The 14,506-nt window shown below is 39.3% G+C and overlaps 1 protein-coding gene across 1 annotated transcript in view; it reads left to right on the top strand.

The window, feature by feature from the left end:
* Positions 1–8,027: 8,027 nt before the first annotated feature.
* The window catches only part of ROBO2 (roundabout guidance receptor 2), a 1,029,216-nt gene continuing 1,022,737 nt past the window's right edge, over positions 8,028–14,506 (top strand). Inside the window, exon 1 of the mRNA XM_068180595.1 lies at positions 8,028–8,189. The gene's annotated coding sequence lies outside the window, so the exon portion shown is untranslated. The remainder of the gene's footprint in view (positions 8,190–14,506) is intronic.

Below are 14,506 nucleotides of genomic sequence, written 5' to 3'. Positions count from 1 at the left end.
TGCTTTAGAAAAATAATTGAAAAATCTCGTTTCAATTTTGAGAGCAATTTCCACACAGAGTTCTCTTCCTCCTCTTAATTGTCCTTTAAAATTCCTATTTCTAATTCTTTTAAATTCTGCAAGCAGGCTGGTGGCTTGAGGCATCTGTAATGGAATATCATACTTAAAATCTTTGCATAATGTGTCAGCAAAAACAATTGCAGGTCTGTAAGGGCTCAAGTGAATTGCAGGTGTTTTGATGTTTAAAAGCTAGCAGATATGCCTCATTGTCACTAGAGGACACAAGGAAAAATGACGTACCACAGCTTTGGTCACAATGAAGAGACTGATTTATTTCTCTGACTCCAATCATTTATAGTTCTCAAAAGGTGCCAGTGGATGGGAAGGTGAACGTGCCACCTCTCCAACGACACTGCACAAACTACCAGTACATCAAATTTCTCCGTCTCTATGACAGAATGCAAAACAATAGGTTGTTTACAGAAAGTTGCGTGAGAAAATTCTCTACAAGAATGTAAACTCAGAAGGCTTTAGAAAATCCTAAGAAATCAGGGCAACACCTCATAAATTGGTATTTTAATAAGTTAGGTGAGCTGGGAGCAATATTTACAATTTTTATTTTCCCATAAAGCTCAAGCAGTGTGGAGGTACTCATCTGTATACTCAATATACTCATACATGCTCTAAAATGCAATTGGAATTGTTCCCTTCATACATAGCAAAGAAAAATATTATTATTAAAAAAAATATGTGGGGTATATGAAACTTTTTATTTTTTGTGATTGAAAGAAGCTAGCCAGCATATAGGTACATGACTTCCTTTGCACAAAAGGAAGAAAGTCAATCTTCCCAGCCTAATAAAAAAGGCAAAGAACACTCCTTCTCTTCAAAACATGGTTTGACCTATCTGGAATTGTAAACTGTAATAATAGTAACAATAATAGTCTGAAATAAAATTTTAAAAAAAGCAAAGAAAGTATATCTGGACCCCCCCTTACTGAATCTTCTGGTTGTCCTTACATTCTTGTGTGTGTGAATTTGGTCCTAGCAACATTGCTGAAGTTTCAAAATGCCCCTTATAAAATAAAGAGTTGAAAAGCAGATTTTTAAATTGTTGTTTTTATATTAAAATTATGTGCCAGAATCCCAGTCACTGAGGTGATTTATTTATTCCTAATTCTGTTCCAACTGAGTTACCACATACCCAGGGAGTAATTGCCTCCATTAAGCGCTGCTTACTGGAAAGCATCAGCAAGAGCATGAATTCCTTACTTTTTCTTTATACATCTTCATGTTTTCAGTTCTACTGTGATGTCTAAAATCACTCTACTTTCATGACAGGAAGGATGTAGTATTTGCCTCAACTGCACTTTTCGTGGGAGCAATCATCAGTCTTTTCAGCTATTTTCCCCACCAATCTATATGTTCCTTGCAATGTGTTTTCCCAGCCCCAGACCTCCCAGGCTCGAGGAAGCCCTGGAGTTCTCTCCCTCCCACTGGCATTTGCTCCAGCCCTGTGCTCTGTCACTCAACCTGCAGCAGCCCCGCTGGTGACAGCTGTGCCCTGGCAAAGGCATGGGAGAAGTGTTCCCTTCAAAGGAACCAAAGGCTTGCTTTCTTCTTTGCTGCTCAAAGTTTTTTTTTTTTTTTTTTTTTTTTTTTTTGCCTCTCAGTCAGTAGAGGAAGGGTTTGAAGTGTGGGGGTTTTGGTTGTTTTTTCATTTTAAAGTATCCAAATATTCATGTAGTAACTGTATAGTTTCGGGGGCAGGTTACTGGCTGATAAAATACCAGCACTGATCTTTGATTCTTTTTCTAAAACGAATTTTGCTGCTAAAGAGCTAAAAGATGAGGAAAGGCTTTCAGTTCAGTCACTCTAATTGTTTCCAGCGAGTGGGAAGTGAGAATTAGACCTTATTTATGAATGCTACTGATCAAAAGAGATAAAACTAAACCTTAGTTATTAGTAAAGTCTAAAAGAACTCCGATGTACTGATTCATTGTTATGAACAAAGTGTTCAGAAGCCACAAAAGACAGGTAGATGCTGTGATGTCCCTCTGGAAATAAGAGTCCCTCAAGCAACGAAATGCTTATAATGCTCATTGGTGGGGGGTTGATGTGCAGAACACTTTTTCATTGGGGAAAAAACCATCCACCCTCTCAACTTCACGTTCAGCAGCCTTGCTTTTGGTATGAAAGGTATTTGGCAAGTCAACCCATTACAATAATCAGAAGTGCTGCTCTAACAACTGCTGTCAGGCAAAGAGCTTCTGCTCTCTCTCTCCTCTCTTCCTACTCCTTTACTTAACAGCTGTATTCAGTGAACAGACTCAAGCTGTAATAAATAACTCCTAAAGACACTGGTACTCGAAGGGATGGCCTTCAACTTCTACACTTTCCTGTCTCTTCTGAAATAAAATTTAAAAAAAAAAGACTCTGATTTTACATTCCAAGAAGTAGTGACATGAATAAAGAAGAGCATTACTGCTAAACACATTGTTACTGCTTTAAATGCCAAGATATAGCAGGATGGAAAATGCCCATCCAGTGTGACTGCAGTTGTATCACCATGGTTTAATCTTACAAAGTAATGAAATAACTTATAATGTGCTCTGTGTGTGTATGTGTGTGTGTGTGTGTGTGTTGGGCTTATACAAGACTACTGGTGCAACTATTTGGGAAAAAAATCCCTGCTCTCAGCAAAATAGTTTGACTACTCTAGTAAATATGTTCAGATTCACTTATGTATTTGAACTCTGTCCATTTACAGATTGTGGGCTTATTCAACATGTGGTTTTTGGCTAAGAACTGATTCCAAAATTAGTATCTCTGAGACTAATTAAGATAATTAGCATACTATTGAACGTTTTCAAAACAATGTAATTGAGACCAAAATTTGATTTCTGTATTCCCTGCAGTTTTATTTGTGGTTTTGCTTTCCATTTGGAAGTGCAGCCAAGGTCACAGAATATTTCAATAACCTACAGTGGATGGCTGCTAAATGTCATTCCCTTGAATACAATTACAACTTTAGGGAAAAAAAAAAGTGCATTGTCCATTTGCTCTAAATGCATCTTTGATGGATGCTTCTGTATCTTTGTGATAGATTTTTGCCCCCTCCCCTCTTCTATAACTCAATTGGATGAAGCCTTACATAGCTGTAATAATCAATGGTGATATAAAATCAATTAGAAATTGGTCTGGCATTATGAAGCTGAGATCTGTGTCAGATCTAGGTAGGAAGTCACCAAAGTGCTTAACCTTCTACACTACAAGGGGTTCAGGGGCTAATTTTCACTCAAAAGCATGATTATACTTGTAATTATGCAGTACTGTTACAGCAGTATAACTATTTTTGACACAACTCAGATCAAATCTTAATTTTAAAGTTAAGCAATTGGAAAAAAGTGAATGACCTCCTAGTTCATCCTGATTATCCAATACTTTATTTTGTACTTGTGTCTGATATCACAGTGATGGGTTTGCTCTAATTTGTCACATCTGTTTTCTGTGTCAGAAATCCTTCAAATGGGACAACCCCTTTGGGCAAGTAGAATGTAAATCTGACTTCTAAATTGAGGCTGACTGGGGGAAAGGAAGATGTTAGTAGATGTGCTTCTAAAAAGAAAATGTGAATCACGGTAGTGATGGTAGTGATTTGCTTATAGGTTTGATTAGAGATGCTACATTTACAGCCTGTTCTCCATCCTCCTCTCATTTTGTTGCCACATTCATACCTCATACCTACTAAAATTGTTCAATAAAATCCTGATTCTGCTGAAATCACTTCCAAAATACTAATTTCAATGAGACAAATATTCACTGAGATAGAGAAGAAAGTTGGTTGCTCAAATTAATCTTCCTATCTCAATTACAGGAGGTGATTTCCTGCTCTTTTTTGCTACCCATCTGTAATATTAATATCTTCAAAATCCCAAACTAAACCACCACCACCAATAACAACACCCAAACCAAAAAAACACCCCACAAGCTGTCCAGAAAGATACACTTTACAAGAGATCTAGGGTGACTCTTATGTGAATGTTCTTGCATTGAATCACAGAATGGCTGAGCAGTTTGGGTGGGAAGGGAACATAAAGATCATCTTGTTTCAACCTCCTGCCTAGGCTGGGGATGCTTTCCACTAGACCACATTTCCCAGAGCTCCATCCAAGCTGGCCTTGAACACCTCCAGGGATGGGGGCATCCACAAATTCTCTGGGCAACCTGTGCCAGTGCCTCACTGCCCTCACAGTAAATAGTATAGACTATATGTGTTTTAAAAGACTACATAGCACACAATTGTTACATAAAGGTGAGCATTTCCTCTTTGCTCTGAACAGTGAGCTGTTGATACCTATCCCATCTAAACCCTATTCCTTCAAGAAGACCTGAGCAATAAATGCTACTGCTCCCAAGTGGCAGAGCCATAATGGTAGTAATTGCCTAGATTTGATTTCCCTTTCTCTATATTTTGTATTTCCAGTTCTATTTTGCTTCAGCACAAATGAATGTGAACCAAAAAAAAAAAAAAAAAAAAAAAAAAAAAAAAAAAGGCAGTCATCTACTTTTTGCTGTTTAGGTGATATGATTAGAAATGTAGATTTTCTGTATAGTCAACACACAGATTTTCCTAGACAGTAATTCAGATGACATCGGTTGGAAGGCATGAATGCCCACTTGGATGTTTACATTTGATTAGATACTTTGTACTCCTTTATTGAAACACCTGGAGAAGAAAATTCATTGTTCCCAATAGGAAATAATATTTTTGAGCCTGAATTACTCCTCACTGTAATTCACTGTAAATTTGGTGTTGCTTGGAGCGTATTTTTGGGAGGGAAGATGATAGTTTGTAATTATGAACAAATATCTGCAGTAGTTCAGTATCTTTCTCCCTCAGGCTTTTCCTTCTCTTCACATTCAAATCTGTTGCATCTGCTTATATCATCCCCAAACCAGTTCCAAGCCAAGATTTTGAGGCTCTTTCTTGGCTCTCCCACCAATCTGTTTAACTGTTTATTAAGTGTCTATCACAGCAGTCTCTTTCTTACCCTGTGCACGTATTAGGAATCATTAGCTTAGTCACTAGAGGATAAGCATCCACATGGAAAAGCTTGTAATGCACACAAGGTGCAGTCTATTGACATTACATCATATGCCTTGTTATATTACCAAAACAATTAAGTTATCTGAGTATCAACACTGCATGTACACATCACATCATTTTTAAATCAAAGCACTTAGCAGCAAAGAAATGAATAATTAAGAACACTTAAAACTTATGCTGCCCACACAGTAAGTACATTATTCTTCTCAAGACTTTTACCTTAATAGACTATAAGCTCTTCAATGAAGGCAGATTTTTGCTGTTGCTGTCCCATACTTGTCTGTGTCTGACATAAGAGGACCTTGTCTGCTCTACAGCAAAAGTGGAGGAGGCCAAAGATATCTTGTCTTAAGAATATGTTCATGCATCTTGTAATTTTAATTCCATTCTAAGCTGATCATTATTCAGTCCTTGATAATTTCTGATCATATCTGCTTGGCCCTTGTTTAATTTTGATTTTTCACTGTCTGAGAAAAATTTTTGTCTGGTGGAAACTGCACTGAGACCACGGATGCCAAGGACTTGCGCCATGTTAGAGCAGTGCCACCCACACTGCCAGGTGTTAATCATGAGGATGGTTTTAATTGCCCTGTAAAATAAGCATACCAAACTGGACACTACCCTAAATGATCTTCGTGACTGGGAATAAGTGGCTAGCCCAGGGCAGCAAAGCAAGTCTCTTCTGCCACAGCAGGGTGTCATATATTTCTTCGTGCGGTTGGTCCCCTTCAGTTCATGACTCCTGCCACCAGCATTTTAGCTCTCTTCTTCCATGCTCCATCTCTCAGGCCATCTGTACAGTAAGGTGACTTCTGAGTGTGAAGCCATAGCAGCCTGAGTTTTGACACAGTCATATCCATAGTCATGGATCAGTACTGGATATGCTCCAAGACACTTCCACTGAAGAGGCCTGTGTCTTTGCTGCACAATCTGTGAGGAGCCTAATTAGCACACCTGCTTTCAGGCTATTGTTGGGCAAACTTGCACCAGGCAATTTTAAGTGTGTTGCTACTCTAAAACCCTTCTTCTAAACTTATGTTACTGTCTGCATCTCAGATCCTGAGATTTCAAAGCCTGTCATTCCTTCAGTTTTGCTCCATTTTGCAAAATGCTTTAAATGCCTGGCACTGGGATTTGTCATGTGTATGTGTGTCTCTGCATGTGTGTGTGTGTACACATATATAGGTAAAACCTTTTCTTAGCTAACAAAAGGAAGCTCAGTAGAAAAAAAGACATTTTAGAATGTACATTAAACTGTAAACACCTTGGGAAGGCTGTGAGGAATTGCATGTATTAATTAAAATAAAATACATATATACTAAATAATTATTTAATTACTTTAATTACTTCCATCTGTCCAGCCTTCCATATTCTCTTCCATTTCCACAGCTGTAGTTTGTATTCTCATGCCATACAGGTATTTAGAAAAGGTATGCACATAAGTAGATAATATAAATGTTGATGAACTGAATGGTCATGCATATTGCTTTTAAGATAACCTAACTTACTCCTTGTCTTTCTTGATCATTGATGAACTTCCTACAAGTCTGCTTTTTTTTTTTCAATCATTAAACTATGTCCAACAAACAGCAAGTGGTGAGTTCTTTTCGTTCCCACTTTTTGTGAATTGTTAGTAAAGAAAATTTCCTTTCTCAATGTATTTTTTTTCTCAAAAATAATTTAGCAATGCTTTTTTGACAGCGTTGAACACCACTTCTTTGTTTTCCTGGAATTTTTATTTAATATTTCATGTACTAGAGAAAATAAGCATTTAATTTCTGGAAATTTTTGTTTGCTGAGGTTTACAAAAGGCAAACACTCCCCTTTCTGCTTGAGAGTGCCTAAAATGTGAATTCTTACTCAACTTGCTTCATGGCATCTTTGTGTACATAAAAGATCTGGTTCCATTCTCATGCTCCTTATTGGTTGTTTCTCACTGTACTGCTTTATTTTGGGGTATTACATTCACAATACCAATTTTCTGGAGGACATCAAGTCATTCTGTGCTTGGGGAAGTTCTATAAACAGTTCCGAGAATTGATAACCAAGTTGTAGTGTTATTGGGGCACAACACTTAAAGCTGTCCAGAGAAGCTGTGGATGCCCCATCCCTGGGAATGTCCAAGGCCAAGCTGGATGGAGCTCTGAGCAACCTGGTCTAGCAGAAGGTGTCCCTGCCCATGGCAAGTGGTTTGGAATGAGATGACCTTTAAGTTCCCTTTCAACCCAAACTATTCTGGGATTCTCTTGATTCCATTATTAAACACAAGAAGCAAGGAGGAGGGAAAGAAATTATCTGAAGAGGAAAGTCATCCTACAGGTTAAGCACATGCAGATCTGGATTCATACAGGGATCTGGCTCTATGTATGAAACATCAATCATTTCTTAACCTCCCTGTCCCAATGTCCTCAGCTGCAGAATAAGGTTAATAATATTTACCAGTCAGTGGTAGCAGATCACTAATATGTCAGAATGCATGCAATAAAGTATAATTTCTGTGTATTGGGAATATCAGTGATGCTTCAGGCTCTCATGACGTGATCCCTATTTTCAGAGAGTGCTGGCAGGAACCACTTGGCATATTCCCAGGAGGGACAGCATGCCATCTTCAAAGGGTGATAAAAATTTACGATTGCAACAGCTTGCCGGGTTTTCCATCACCGATCCGGCAGGCGGGGTTTTGCCCCATGTGCGGCTGCCGGGTGCCCGGGGACGGGCCGAGTGCCGCTGTCCGCGGTGCTGGAGCTCCAGAGCGCCGCAACTTTCGCGCCCCGCCCGACCGTGCGCCCACTCGGGCACGTTTCCCGGGAGCGCGGCCTCCAATTAAACTAACTCCTCCCTTCGGCTGCGGGAGCCCGTAGGAACGGGGGCCTTCCTCTCGCTCTCCATACGCCCCCCTTCTCTTTTTTTCACCCCCTTTAGCAGAGCAAGTGAGCTTACTCAGCCTGGGCTGTGTACGCTGGGGACCGCGCACCCCGGGGGCTTCAATTCCAGCGGGATCTGCCCCCGCCCTCCCCCGGCAAACTTCGGGCGCCTCCCGCATCTCCCGGGACCGCTTTTCGGGGCTCCCGCCGCCCAGGTAAGAGGGGAGAGGGCAGGAGGTGAGAGATTAGAAAAGGGGATGGGGGCGGAATGCTGCGGTTCATCCCCAGCACAGCCCGAGCCGGGCCGGGCTCACGCCGGGGGCGGGGGCGGGCGCGGCGGAGCATCCGCCCCCTTCGGCGCATCCCCCCCGGGAGCGGCGGCTGCTCCCTCGGCTGGTGCCTCCCGCCAGGTAACTTCCCCAAGTTTGGCCGGGGCTGGAGGTGGGAAAGCGGGAGAGGGCGGTGGACGCTGGGGGCGCGCAGCCCAAGGGCAGCAGGGATTACACCTCGTGCAGAGCTGCGCTCTGCTTCCACTGGGCTTGTCCTGGGCATCCCTCGGAATCCCAAGGCCAAAGCTAAGGGAGGAGTCAATAACGTGCTGGCATGAAGAGTGTTGGAGTTTTGCTCATTTATCCTCTTACCTACAATTTAATGCATCAAAATGCCAGCTATTTCAAATTATAGATTACAATACACCAAACAGTTCAGCTTATAAAAGGTATTAGAGTGCAGTATGTGAATTGGAAATTGCACACTTCCTTTATTAATTTGGAACTAGCATAATATATTACATTTGGCTGAAGTTAATAGTAAGAAAAAAGGCAAGAAAAATAGTTGTTATTAGCTTTGGGTGAAGTAATACAAATGCAAATGAGTGTGATGACACTTCAGTACAGACATGTTGCACCAAAGGAAACCCAATCTGATAAATTTAATCTCTGTGCAAATAATTCAGAAGGAGGCCTTTTTTTTTTTTTCCTCCTTTCTCTTAAGTTTGGGTAAGTGGAAATATGCCCACCACATACCTATGTGTATAGATAAAACATCTTGACATAAAATGTCAAGAAGGAATAGTAATAATAAGTAATAACTCTAGATGGGTCCTAACATAGGCCTGTAGGATTGCAAAAATAGGCTCCAACTTTTTTGTTAAAAATCTTGGGTCAAGAATAGGCTGGGTACCAGCTGTTAATCCACGGAAGTAATTATCCTTCTAGCCAAAGGTATGGCCTCCTATTTAAAGCTATTGACACTGGGTTACTTATTTCAGATTTAACCTACATAAAATTCACTTCAAGAATTAAGATACTCAGGGAAAACCAACCACACTTTATTCCTAATGTACCAGAAATTACTGATGTATGAATTGTACATTAATGTACATTATTGATGTAACTAGTTTTGGAGTTACATATTACTTGTTACATTTCAGGTACTTCATACCTTGTACACATTTCACTGTTTCTCTGTTGGTTTTTTTTTTTTTTTGTACAGCTGGATATAGCAAGTACATAGGTGGTTGTTTCTGCTCCTTACACTTCTGTAAGCCAGAAGCACAGAGGAAAATTGTTAAAAGTATTAATTCCCTTGCCTCCTGTCTTCTGGTGCAAGTAGGAGGTGTTTACCTGCATCTTCCCATCCAAGGCTCCATCAGCTGTGTCAGTCAGAGAAATGATTGAATCATTAATTGAATGAGAGTGATTAATATGGGCACAGGATATTCACAAGGCTGTTGCTGTAACTCACACTTACAGTGGACATTCAGCTGACAGTCTTGGTAACATTCATAACCCGTGTACCATTGTGGAAAACTCAGAACACCAGATGTAAAATTCCTTTTTAGTTATTATGTAGAAATTGGGTGTAAATGTGTGTCTTTCCTCTCTTAAATGATGTTTGCCTGTGTGCAGAGGACTGCCATGTGATCTGTATGTTGCTCAAGCTACTCGAGTTTTTATAGTGTAGTTATGGTATACTTTCTCTGAGTAGTTATATGAATTTATGTTGCACAATTTACTCTGGCTTCAGAATGAATTAAAAAAAATATCTGTTCTGATGTCGAGTTCTCAAAATCAACAGAAAACAGTATAAGTATCTATGCCTATACTGAAGTCCCTTTATTTCAAAATTCCTAAATTAGGTAGGCTGTAAACATCAGAATAAATATGAAAAAGAATCCCACAAATCCTATTTCTTAAAGAAACAATAAGGAAAAGAAATAACATTATGGATGAAAGCCACTTCTTGATATGTCTTTACTGAAATTTAGTAGGATTGATGTTTCCAAGTTTTTGTGCAGGTTCAAGTACTAGGTGGGTGTTATTACCTTCCTTTCTCTCTCCTTGACTTCTTGTTTATGCTAAAATTAAGTTTCCCAACAGTGAGACGTCACCAGGCTTTTTCACAAGTAGCAATTGAAATCTCTTAACACGCCTACAAAGCTGAAAGCCAAGTCATCTATTTAAAGAGTGTTTTGAAGTGGTGCTTTTCTTTGTTGGTTATCTGGGCAGTGGAGAAACAGTTTATCTGACACCAATTCCCTTGGAATGTTTGATTTTTCTGTGGAATAACTGATCCTAATGAATGTGGGGAATTGGCATCAGATTAAATCTTTATCCATGGTTCAGCTCAATGAAAAAACTCAGGAGTGCCTTCAGCTCCAGGGCTTTGTCTTTAAACATTGAATGTAGAGAACCTGTTACAAGGTCAGCTAGAAGTTATAAGCAACAAAAAATGGCCACCTATGAAGTCTCTACTGATGAAATATTTTGTGAGAAGGACAAAGCAGTCTGCACCTTTGGAGGGAATAAAATCCCTGGAGCCCAAATACCTGTATCTGAGTATCACAGTCACATTGTCTTGTCTCTGATCTCCTCCTAGTGCATGTTTAGCTTACTCTGAGGGTGAGAAAAGTCTTGGCAGAAAACAAAACAGAACCAGCCTTTATGAAAGACAGAAACAAGCTCTGTGGCTGCAATTGGAACTGAGGCAAGAGTCACAGAAAAGCATAACATGGCATCAGGGGTTAAACTTAGGTGAAAGCGGAAAAATAATGGCAGTCTTTGTCCAAAAAATCCCCTCAGTCAAGGTGTCAAAATGAGATATTGCTTTTATTACACTGTACTGATGCTCAGACATTGATTTTTCTTTTATCTGCTGGTCTGCTTCTCAATCATCAGAATTTCTTCATCAGCTCTACCTTGCACCTCACAACTTCATGGAGTTTGACTAGGTGTTGCCCTGATTTTTAAAAGTGTTTTCTTTTATAGTTCTTTTGAAAGTTTTAAAGTTCTCACAAAACTTCTTTAGCCTTCTGATAATGTTTACATATTTGAGAGTCAGAGTTCCCACACAATTTCATGTATAAATAGAATAGTTTACATATTTCTCTGTGGGTGGAGAGAAATGATTGATCTTTGGACCAGTGTGGTTAGAGAAGTAATTCCATCCTCCAATCCACAGTCACCCTTAGAATTCTATAAATACCAGATGTTTGAATAAAATTGGGTCTTTTTCTCTTTTGAACTTACCAAGCTTCTGTGTACTCATTTCGTGTCCAATAGTGACAACTGGGAGTCATGACTGGGCTTCTGGAAGGTAGCCTGTCCTTGGCTGTGGGAAAACCAATATTAAATACTATGTTGATTTTCACAGTCTAATTTTTTCTTCTTTTCTGACCTGTTTTCCACCATGATTTGTAAAGTAGCTTTACTTTTTTCATTCAGGCAGCTTTCAAAACCCAGGGCCTCCAACAATGCTAGTTTTTCTTTTAAACAGAAGACAAAACTCCCACAGCAATGAATCCAAACTAATGGCTGCAGAAGAATTTCCTTCCTTCTTCACCCTGTAAACAAGAAATTTCTGTCACAGAAGAACACTTAGCTAGAGCCTAGAATCAGAGATATAAAATATTGAATGAACAATGGATTTAAGGTGGCACATTGTCAGAAAGCGTGGTCAGAATAAAGACCTCTTCAGGTCACAGAGGGTGAGTGTCTGCCCTTAAAGACAGAAGTTTCTAGCTCTCGTGGATCAGGTCTTTAAAATCACAAGATGCAACATTTTTATGCATAGGAAAGTTATTCAAAGAATTTCTTGAGGATTTTAAAATTTATTAGTCACTGTATTTTTTATCTTACAGAAGCCCAAACAGCTAAACTCTGGAGAGATCCTTTAAAAGAGATGTAAGCATAATTCCAATAAATATTAGAAGCTGCTAGACTACTCTCAAAACAATTTTTGGTAAATTATGCACTCTCTGAACATATGAAGGTATGATTGCTTGTATGGGTGGAACATTGACTGTTCTTATTCCCCTGGAATTTATGCCTACTTGAATTTTGCATACTCAATATAACAGGAAAAAAAGCCCTAACCAACTGTTTCCATCTCTGTTGGTACTCCCACTCAAAATATTAGGTGATTTTTTTACTTTTCACATTCTTCACAGTTATTTTGCCCTGACTTATTTTTTTTTTTTTCAAGTCCACCAAAATTAGCTTAGGTGAGGCAGGGGGATTTACAAGAATAACTGTGCAAGCGTTCCTTGTTAGTGGTAATAATGTAAAAATATGTATTATACAGAGAGAGCACTGTAATTTAATAACTTATTAAACAATGATCAGATTTCTTAGCTATACTAGATGATGCTTCACTGGAATGTATTCTATAGATAACCTCCAGATAATTTAGTTTTTCTAAACAGTCCTGTACAATATTATTGCAAACATCTATAACTGTACAAAATAAAAAGAAAAAAAAAAAAAAAAGCCAGCAAGGACCAAAGGAAATAATTTGGAAATCCTATGCATATGAAATAACACAACTGAGACTTACTCATTTGGTGGTGGTTAGGAGAGGTGTCAGGCTTTGAACCTACTCAGACTTTACCACCCTGCTTGTAGCACCTGAGCAGATCCCCAGGTCAGCCTGGCATCTCCCATCCCTTAGTGGCTCTCCACGAAGACTTGCAAGACTCTTGGCTGCTGTAAGAGGCTGTATAATTGATTTCTGCAGCTGTGCTCCCACGTTGGGGGAGCTGGCACGTGGTGGTGCTTCTGCACTCCCTTGAGAACACGGGACTGCATGGTTCCTGAGCAAGTTCCAGCAGCAGCTCGGCATCCCCGTTTGTGTATGAGGCATCCAGATATTTCAGAGTGGTTTCCAGTCATTACATATACCTATGACACTCATGCAGAGAGTCAGTATACTTGCTCTTCTGATGGGGGCAGGGATTTTTTCCCCCCTTGTTTTTTCATGTTGAGTCAGAGCAAAGGGCTCACCTTGAAATTCCCCTGCTAAATTCCAGTACTGAAAAAAGAAAATTTGGGTTAGAGCTTGTTTGCTGAGCCACAGTATCTGCCTTCATTCTTCTAAGCAGCAGGCTAAAATGTGTCAGCACAAGCACACTTTCACTGAAAAGTCTTTGTTTTGCTTTGGTCATCTTAGGGAGCTTAGAAGTCTTGCTTCCAGCCTCACCAGACCAGAAGGCACTGGTGGAATGTCTCTATTCTAATTTTGCTTCCCCATCCACCAAAAACAAAAGTGAAGATGTGCTTTAGCCAAAATGCTTGAAATCCCAGAACAAAAAAGTTACATGAACCTCTGTGGGCTTCTGATGTGTGCATTTTAAACCTCACCATTTTCTAATGTAAATGTAGAGTGTGCAAAAGAGATCCGAATAATGAATGCTTTAGATAAGTGCAGATGTTTAAGCAGAGTATTATGCTCCTGCTCCTTTTTCTCTATTTGTTTGTGGTGGATCCTCATTTTAGACATGAGTGTTTCTCACAGGGTTTGGTTTTTTTTTGGTTTATTTTTTTTTTTTGTTCTAATCTTTGAATATTATGCTCCACATGTGTTTGAGATCAAAATAGTTATAATCTGAATTTAATTTAGTACACCTTTCTCTTTGTGATGGGCTGCTATTCCAGAGGGTATAATGCCACTGTTAATCATCATAAAGAAAATGCATGAAAACAGTCCAAAATATGTGTCAGGTACTTCAAGGTGATGGATGCACAACAGATAGCCCCATTATTATCACTCAGTAACTTGAAAACTTTTGTCCCTCACATTTTCTCACTTTAAAACATCATTAACTTGTTCATGGGATCCAGTAGTTTGTGAAAAATGTATTACTCTCCTACTCACTTTTTCCTCATTCTTCATCTGTATTGACATAGCCAGTTACCTGAAATTTCTTAATGCATTGGAAGTTTTCTTATCAGTGTATGAGATAGCAAAGAAAACCAAAACAAATGGTTTTATGGAACAAAAGTCAATCCTATTGATTTTGATATGTTAATGCAAAAGCAGATGGTATGAGTGATTTTAATGAGGGAACTTATATTTATTGGTCACAGTTTAATTTACTCCGTGGATTTGCTCTCTTCTGTGAATCAGAAAGACTTAAAGACTCAAATATCCATGTCAATGGAATGTAGCTGACATTCTTCTTCTTTTAGGATTGTTACAAAAATTATACAAATCTAGTGAGATTGACCAGTGCAGCCCGCAGATATTCCCCAGT

Source organism: Anomalospiza imberbis, chromosome 2 (genome assembly GCF_031753505.1).
Source record: "Anomalospiza imberbis isolate Cuckoo-Finch-1a 21T00152 chromosome 2, ASM3175350v1, whole genome shotgun sequence".
NCBI classification, from domain to species: Eukaryota; Metazoa; Chordata; class Aves; order Passeriformes; family Viduidae; genus Anomalospiza; species Anomalospiza imberbis.
The sequence above is the reverse complement of the archived record's forward strand: the minus strand, read 5'-3'. Positions and strand labels throughout refer to the sequence as shown.